Genomic DNA, 8,497 nt, shown 5'->3' with positions numbered 1-8,497 from the left:
AGCACACTGGGACTTTATCATTTCTGACAATGTTTATTTTTTATACTTATCAGGTTCTGTTGATCCCAAATATATAGGAGAAATTAAAAAGCATACCAAACAGAAGTTTGGGTCTCTGGGGGTTAAATTAGAAAGTTAATATGTACATTTTATTAATATTTTACAATGTCATATATTATTTTATTGTCTAGTTTTAGAAATTAATTTGTAATTCTCTTTTTATTGAATTAAATGATTATTGTAGCTCACATAAAACATGTTACTGAAAGCAAATTAACACATATTTCAATCCTATTTTTTCTTGTTAGCTGGGTTGTTTATTTTGGTAATAAACATGCAGCACTAGCATGGCCTTAGCACCACTGAACATCTTGATATGCCACATCTGTCAAGTTGATGGATTATTTTGGAAAACTGCTCACTACAATGGAAACTTCAGGTAAATCTGAGATAAATAAGTCTTTGGTGTGCAGAGAAAAAGTCTTGGATCTTTCATTTCAACTCATGAAAAATGGGACCACAAGTGCCTTAGTACACTTAGGCCTTTTCTACTGTGACGTCTATAGTAAAAAGTCAGTTTTAATGAATAAGGTGAGTAATGTGAGATGGTGTATATGAATTTTAATTCACACAGAGTAACTTAATATGTGAGGGCTAGTCGCAGTCAGCTGCCATGACTGTGAATAAGGAGCAGCTGGGTGGGCAGATGAACGCTTCAGGTGATGAGGTGGGAAACACAGTCGTTGGCAGGTCTGGAAAAAGGAGGAAAGGTTAGTTCGTATCACGCAGAGATAAATCAGATACACGAGAAGCACAAGACGAAAGAGGAGGACAGAGCAGCTGTTGCTATGGTTTTTATCAAACTACATCCAACAACACATTTCTCAACATATTCATCACTTTAAAATCTTGAATCTATCGTTTCAGGTTTCTGTTTGTTGGAAGTTCTATCACATGTATGTTGGCTTAAATTCTTGTTTAGATGGGTTGTACATGTCATGATAATGAGTACGAAACTCAGATTCATCGTGTAAACCTCACCCCAGACACACACAGACACACACACACTCACACACACAAGCACACTTGTGGGAAACAGGGATTAGTAACTGATACTGAGAGGTGGGAGAAAGCAGCCTCCCCCTGTGGCCTCTTAAACCAGATGTAACCAGCTGGCACAAACACACACACACACACACACACACACACACACACACACACACACACACACACACACACACACACACACAGTTCTCAGTGACCAGGCTTGTGGCCAGAACTTTTGTCCTTTACTCTACAGTGTGAGCAGACACATAATGTAGAGACAGAGCGAGAGGGAGGCCCACTCTCAGCTGTGCACAGTTCAAAGACGCTGCTTCAATGCATCTCTGTGGCCAATGAATCTCCCTGGTCGAGGACAACAGCTCCTTGAAGGTCTTTAACGGTCAGACTCTGTGATGGTTCAATGAAACATCTGAATCTTTATCTTCGTATTTAAATAACAGACATACACACATAAGCTGCATGTCAGAAACAAAAGCCTCAGATGCAGGGACAGCAACGTGATGACACATATGTTTGTGTGTTTTAAGAAAGAAAGACGAGTGAGTGTTTGGAGTGTTACTTGTTTGTTTAAGCCAAAACAGGCAGCGGGGGAGAGGTGGGGGGGTGTGATGTGATGTTGAAGTAGTAAGCTGAGGGAGTCAGGTTCATCAGATAAGACGCAGTGAGTCATGGGAGGCTGGTCCTGAGGGCAGAGGGAGGATGACTCTCCTCAGTGCTATGTTTCTTTAGAAAATGTGCTGAGCCTTGATTATTGTAAAAACACCTGCGATTTGTTGACTGTTGTATCTTGATTTTTAACTAGCTTTTTATTTGTGTTTACTCAGACTTGGGCAGTCTTTATATAAAGAATCCAGTTCAGTCCACCAATATCCAGTGACCTGTTTTTAACTTTGATGTCAGTAGTTTGAAACATCATCTGCAAGAGAAACAAAGCCCTGATCTGTTGGATGAAACAACCTTGTGGCTAAAAGTTGCCCATTTGAAACTCTATTTGTTTCTATTTGTGCACTATTTGTAATAGAGGTGAATGAATAAATGCTCTGTTTCTTAAAGATAAATGGTTGACGTGTCCTCTAACAAGGCACTGATGACTAATGTGCTGGATGTTCTTGCTCTGAAGGGTCTTTGAGCAGAATGGTTTTAGCCATGCTAGTGGCATGGCTCTGTGGATGGTCGGCTATGGATGTTGGTTGATCAATAGCCAGATGGATTGCCATGGAATTTTTATCAAATGTTCATGGTCCCCAGAGGATGTATCCTAATAATTTCAGTGATCTTCTGGTGTTTTCTCTTGCACATTGACATTTTTGGTTTTAATTTAAAAAGTCAGAGGTTGAATTGTGATGGCTTCCTTTGATTTTTTACATGGAGCAGCCATCAGGTGACAAGTTCACTTCGTCCGATACTTTGGTTTATGACTTAATATCTGAAATGATATTCCCATCAGTCTCAGCTGTAGTTTGCAATTGATGTCAATTAGCATTTGTGCAAAACTAAGGCTAAACTAAGATGATGAACATTATACTTTCTAAACATCAGCATGTTTGCATGTTAGCATTAGCATTTAGCTCAAAGCACCTCACTAGCACCAGATTATCACAGGGCTGACACATAGAGACAGACAACCATTTACACTCACATTCACACCTACGGGCAATTTAGAGTCACCAATTAACCTGCATGTCTTTGGCCTTTGGGAGGAAGCTGGAGTACCTGGAGAAAACTCACGCTGACACGGGGAGAACATGCAAACTCCACACAGAAGGGCACCCTGGGTTCGTACCAGGAACCCTCTTGTTGTGAGGTGATGATGCTAAACACTACACCACTGTGCCACCTTAAGACTGAATTGTCTTTAAAAAGTCGATTTGAACTTATGATCATAATAATGATAATAATAATCTTTATTTATATTGCACCTTTGAAAACCAGAGTTACACGTTGCTACACACAATAAAAGAAATAAAATAGAATAAAATAGAATAAAATAAAATTAAATTAAAAAAGTAAACATCATGCAAAGAAATATAGAAAATTCAGTAAAGCCAATGATTTCAAGAAATGATGAAACAAAATGTAAAAAAACCGAAACAACACTTAAAAAAAAGAAAAATATTACACAACCACCTGTCTGTACAGGTGGGGTTTTAAAAAGCATTTGCAAAGCACTGACACAGGTGATTGGGGGGTGAGGGGGTGGTGGTTGTTCACAGCGTTGGAGCTAAAATAGTAAAAGCATGATCCCTGTTTGTTATGGAATATATCATTTTCAGAATTAATGATATAATAATATATATAATAAAATAATAATATAAATGATTTCGACAAACAGCCCCTTTCCTAAAGTTCTACAGCAGTGATACTACCTTGATAGCCTTGAATTCACGATGCAAATAAGTTGAAAATAAGATGATTCTCATTAGATTTTTTTTTTTGTTGTTTTTGTACTTTGAATGTGAGGATCTCCTTGACACCCAGACAGAGGTCCGGGCTAATAATGTTTGTTAATTAATTAGCCCTTGGCCTCCTGTCATTATGCAAACATGGCCCCCAGGCAAAGCAAGTTTAGTATCCCTGCTCTGGAACTCTGTAACAGATGACTGATCTTACATGTCAGTACCACAACTTCTATTGTCACTCATTAATTGTTAGGCATTGTGGTGCTATAAAATAATCTTAAAAAATGTGTAAGGTAACTTTTCCTGGTTCAATGATTATAAACGGTGGGTTCAGTCATGAGACATTAGACATCTGTTCATATGATCCAGAGTGTGCTGCCCACAGATCACAGAGCTTTTGTTGCTCTCATTTTGACTCTGGTTTTCAACCCAGTCACAAGATGATTCAGCCGAGGGGAGAAGCAAGATTTATTTCATCACAAGATGTGCAAAATTATCTATTTCTATTTTTTAAAGCCTCTCTTAGTGCTCTTAGTCTTGTATCCATGTTTCAGTGCACGAAGCTTTTACTTAACATCTGACCCTTGCAGGAAGAGCAGCCTTTCTCCTCCTTAGTGCATGTGACAGCTCAACAACAGATCTCTCTCTGACAGAAAGCAGACATGTAGGTAGCAGGGAGCATTATCTCTGAACACACTATAATGAACCTCCCAGTCAAGAAGTGCTCTCAGTAATGACCCTAAATGTCCTCAGAGTATTTAGCTCATGTTATACCTACAGCTTTAACCAGCACATAAGCATAATACTGTGCATCTACATCAGGGACATTTAGTGCAGCAGCGTTATGTAACATTATTAAACCGTGTTGTCCTCCAGTGACCACTGTGGGTTTAACTTTAATGTTATTAAGAGAAAGTTTATTTTCAGAGAGGAAACTCTGAGGGGCTGCAGCCTAAAATGTTTCTTCACCAGGACCCCGTGACCTGCTCCATGACTAACTAAATAAAGGAGATAAAGGAACATGAAGGAGAAATGAAAGCCATGACAGGATCATGTGTCAAATGATAAGATACCCAGAGGGAGAAGAAAAATACCATGAAGAGTTAGAAAGAAATGAAGCGTGAAAATCTATTTCCTCTTTTTCCCTATAAGAAGAGCACTTCTTACTGCAAGGAGCCAAATCTTGCCTTTTAACAGCCACATTAAGACAGTTACTTTAAGAACATATCAAGGATAAAAGGGCCGATGTCTCAGGAGGATCTGGAAAAAACTTGTCCATACTTTTATCTTCAGCAGACTTGACTACTGTAACAGCGTCTTTACAGGTCTCCCTCGATCAGACAGCTGCAGCTGATTCAGAACGCTGCTGCTCGGGTCCTCACTGAGACCAAGAAAGCGGATCACATCAGTCCAGTTCAGAGGTCTTTACACTAGCTTCCTGTCTGTCAGGGAATCTGTTTGCTGCTGCCTTTAATTAAATCAAATATTTATTCATTTGTAACACTGCACTGTGATTTCATTATTCATATCCTTTTAACTGCACTACAACTTTATTCTTGTATCTTTGCACCTCTTATCCTCACTTTTGCTATTTTTAATGGTGATTTTTTTTAAATTGTAAATAATTTAGTAATTAATTTCACCTTTTATATAATTTTTTCCTCTTTCTCTTTTACTGTAAATCTGTATCCTTTATGATGTGTTATTGCTTTGTAAAGCACGTTGTATTGCCCTGGCATATGAAACGTGCTATACAAATAAAGCTGCCTCGCCTTTAAGTGGTCCAAAATGTATTTTTTTAATGTATGAAACATTCATTCTTTGAAAACCTTAAAGGCAGAACAAAGACCTGTTTAAACTAGACTGCAATATTGACCTTTTTTTTGCAGAAATTTCTGACTGATTGTCAATTATTTGCTGTTTATATGCTTAGTATTTTCCCAACCATCAAATTCTTGCCAAAAATATTTATTTTTTTATTCATGTATATGATAAAAAGAGACAAAAGAAAAAAAGTATAATAACATAAGAAAATGCAGGTGGGATGTTAAAAACCTCGGAAATTTGACTAAATACTGCTGTTATCTCAGTCCTTACATATGATTGTGCACATTGGATTACACACCTTAGACGCCACTTCCTGATTTTTGAAAGCTTTCTGGATATAAATGAATATTTTTTTTGTAGTTTACTGCATTCAGAGTTGTCACTCTTCTTATCCACTGGAACCAGCATCTAGTCTCTGTGAACTTCTGAAACGTCTGATAGTGTTTCATACTCAAGATAGATTTTAGGTTAAGTATCACTTTAAGACTTGAAGTGATGTGCTGAGACATCAAGTGCATAACTTTTAAGCCAGAGGTTACTGATTCTATACAACCTCTCAACACTTCACTATTTAAAGGTTCAGTGTGTTCAGGATTAAGGAGGATATATTGGCAGAAATTAAATTTAATATAAAATGTATAATCACTTGAAAATAAGAATCATCGTGTGTTTGCTACCTTACCTTCATATCTATGTACAGTAGGAAGCAAGTCCTTGTCCACGGAAATTGCCATGTTGCACTGCTATGTTTCTACAGTAGCCCAGAACAGACAAACAAAACACTGGCTATAGATAGATGCCATTCACATTTTTGCATTGGGCACCATAGGTGTTTTGGAGAGGAGGAGACCTCTGTGGATAAATTGGCTCCTAGTAAAAACCGCTTGGGCAATGAATGCTGAATGAATCCTAACCAGGACTTCATACTTAGCACATGAGAGATGTTTCAGCTGGTTACCGCTAGATGCCACACTGCTTCTTTAAGACTGTTAATACAATAATTACAGTCTCAAAAGGCACTAACATTTCATCGATAATTTATTTCATTTACTACTACTACTGTAAAACAAAGCCCTATCTCTCTCTCTGTGCATCCTCACAGTATACAGTAGGTGTACACAGAGAGACAGACTGCAGTCTGCTGGCAAATGTTTGAATGGGGGAAAAAGCACCAAATCCGTTTTGTGGGAAAAGGGCAAATATGCTGAATAAACACAGAAATGATGTCGGGGGAGTCAGACAGGAGGTGAATATGTTCCCTGAGAAAGAGTGAAAGAATGAGAGATGAAGAAATGTTAGATGATGTAAGAGCCGCAGTATGTCCGCTGATCAGACAGCTGCTTGTTTCCACTTCTCTCTTATCTCTGACCGCACCCTCTGTGTGTGTGTGTGTGTGTGTGTGTGTTTGCCTACTGTACATACTGATGTGCTGATATGTCTGAATGTGTTTCTGCAGGCTTGTGTGTGTGTGTGTGTGTGTGTGTGTGTGTGTGTGTGTGTGTGTGTGTGTGTACAGGTGGGTTTGTGAATTATGAGCTGTGTGTGTGTGTGTTTCAGTCTAGGTATGTGCTGCACAAAGTCTGAAATGGATGTTATATGTACTGTATGTATTTGTGTCAGCACCGTGGTGGTTAATAAAGCTTTTATACGAACTTATCACAAGGTACCATTTTTCTGTTGACAGCCTCTCACAGTAAGATCTGAAAATTAGAGTCTGGAATCAAATTAGAGAAGTTAATTTGTGTATTTGGGGACATTTGTTGACAGATGAAATACCCTAGAGGAAAATTTCGCTGCTCAATACGACTGTCCCCGACTAAGAATTTTCCTAGTCAACCATTAGTCATCATTTAGGCCCGTTAGTCAGCTATTCGCCTGCATGTTTATGATATTAATTTAATCATCAAATCATGTATTTTGGGCGGGGCAACACAATGGTTTGAGTTGAAGGTGTGAGAAAGAATAGTATCAGTAACATTGTTAACACTGTGCTACATTACAGAGAAATACAAAACCGTACTAATGAACCTTCATTAATATAGGCCTATATTATATCTACAAGTGCACGTCACAAACTGAGCGAGCCGCCTGTTAATGACGCTGTCTGCTAATGGGCATGTATCTACTTCCATGTTTCAGATGATACGTCATGTTTGTAATCGACCAATGAAGATGAGTTTACATATCACCTTGGATTCGTCCTTCACCTTCTCAAAATGATCCCACACTTTGGATTTCAAGTGACCAATGAAATTTTGCTGACTAATGACCTTTCTGGTCGACTATCAGGGGGACGCCCTACTGCTTACAATAGTCCTTTCTTTGTCTCATTGGCTATAAATCAATGTCTTCTTCCTTGTTCTGATCTATTCCTCCTGATCCAAGGACACAGAGTTAAGACTTGAATTTGATCACTGAGACAAATTTCTGAAATTGTGCAGGCTCCATTATAAGCAAATCAAGTTTTTATCTGGATCTTACTGTTATCTGATGATTTCAGACATGGATTACTGCAGTGACAGAGGAAAAAGAGCTTTTAAAGATCTTATATTAGGATCGGACTGAGACAATAGGAAGGCTGTTTCTCAGAGGCTGAATTTAAAAATATGAAGAAGTGATCAAAATCTTACATTGATGTTATATTGAGCTCATTTATGTCCAGGAGAAATAGGCTGAACAAAGAGGAGATCTGATTTTGAATGTTCCTGCCTGGGAACATGTCCTGGGATGAACAAAGCAAGAGAGAGAACAAGATAGGACAAAGTGATCAGAAATGAGGGACACAGAGAGGAAAGTTAGGGAAATATCACAAGACAGAGAGGAAGGGTCACAAAGTAAAAGAGGGAGGAAAGAAGAGAGGAAGTGGAGTAAAGAGGTGACAGGAAGTGACTGTGGGTGGAGAAGAAGCACAGGGGGAGGGGCACAAGAGGGGTGAAAGGGAAAAGAGGGGGAAAAAAGGATGTGGAGAGTTTTCCTGTTTTTCCATCCAACATGCTTAGCTTAATGCTGATGAATCACACACACACACACACACACACACACACACACACACACACACACACACACACACACACACACACACACACACAGAGGATGTGTCTGGAACTGACAAGCTGGTACATCCTGCCAACAACAGAACAGCTGACTGTGACATCTTTCTATACTAACGCCGTGTGTGTGTGTCCATGCTGATGCTACACTGTCTT

This window comes from Epinephelus fuscoguttatus, linkage group LG2 (genome assembly GCF_011397635.1).
Source record: "Epinephelus fuscoguttatus linkage group LG2, E.fuscoguttatus.final_Chr_v1".
In the NCBI taxonomy this organism is placed as follows: Eukaryota; Metazoa; Chordata; class Actinopteri; order Perciformes; family Serranidae; genus Epinephelus; species Epinephelus fuscoguttatus.
This window is presented reverse-complemented; position numbering follows the sequence as displayed.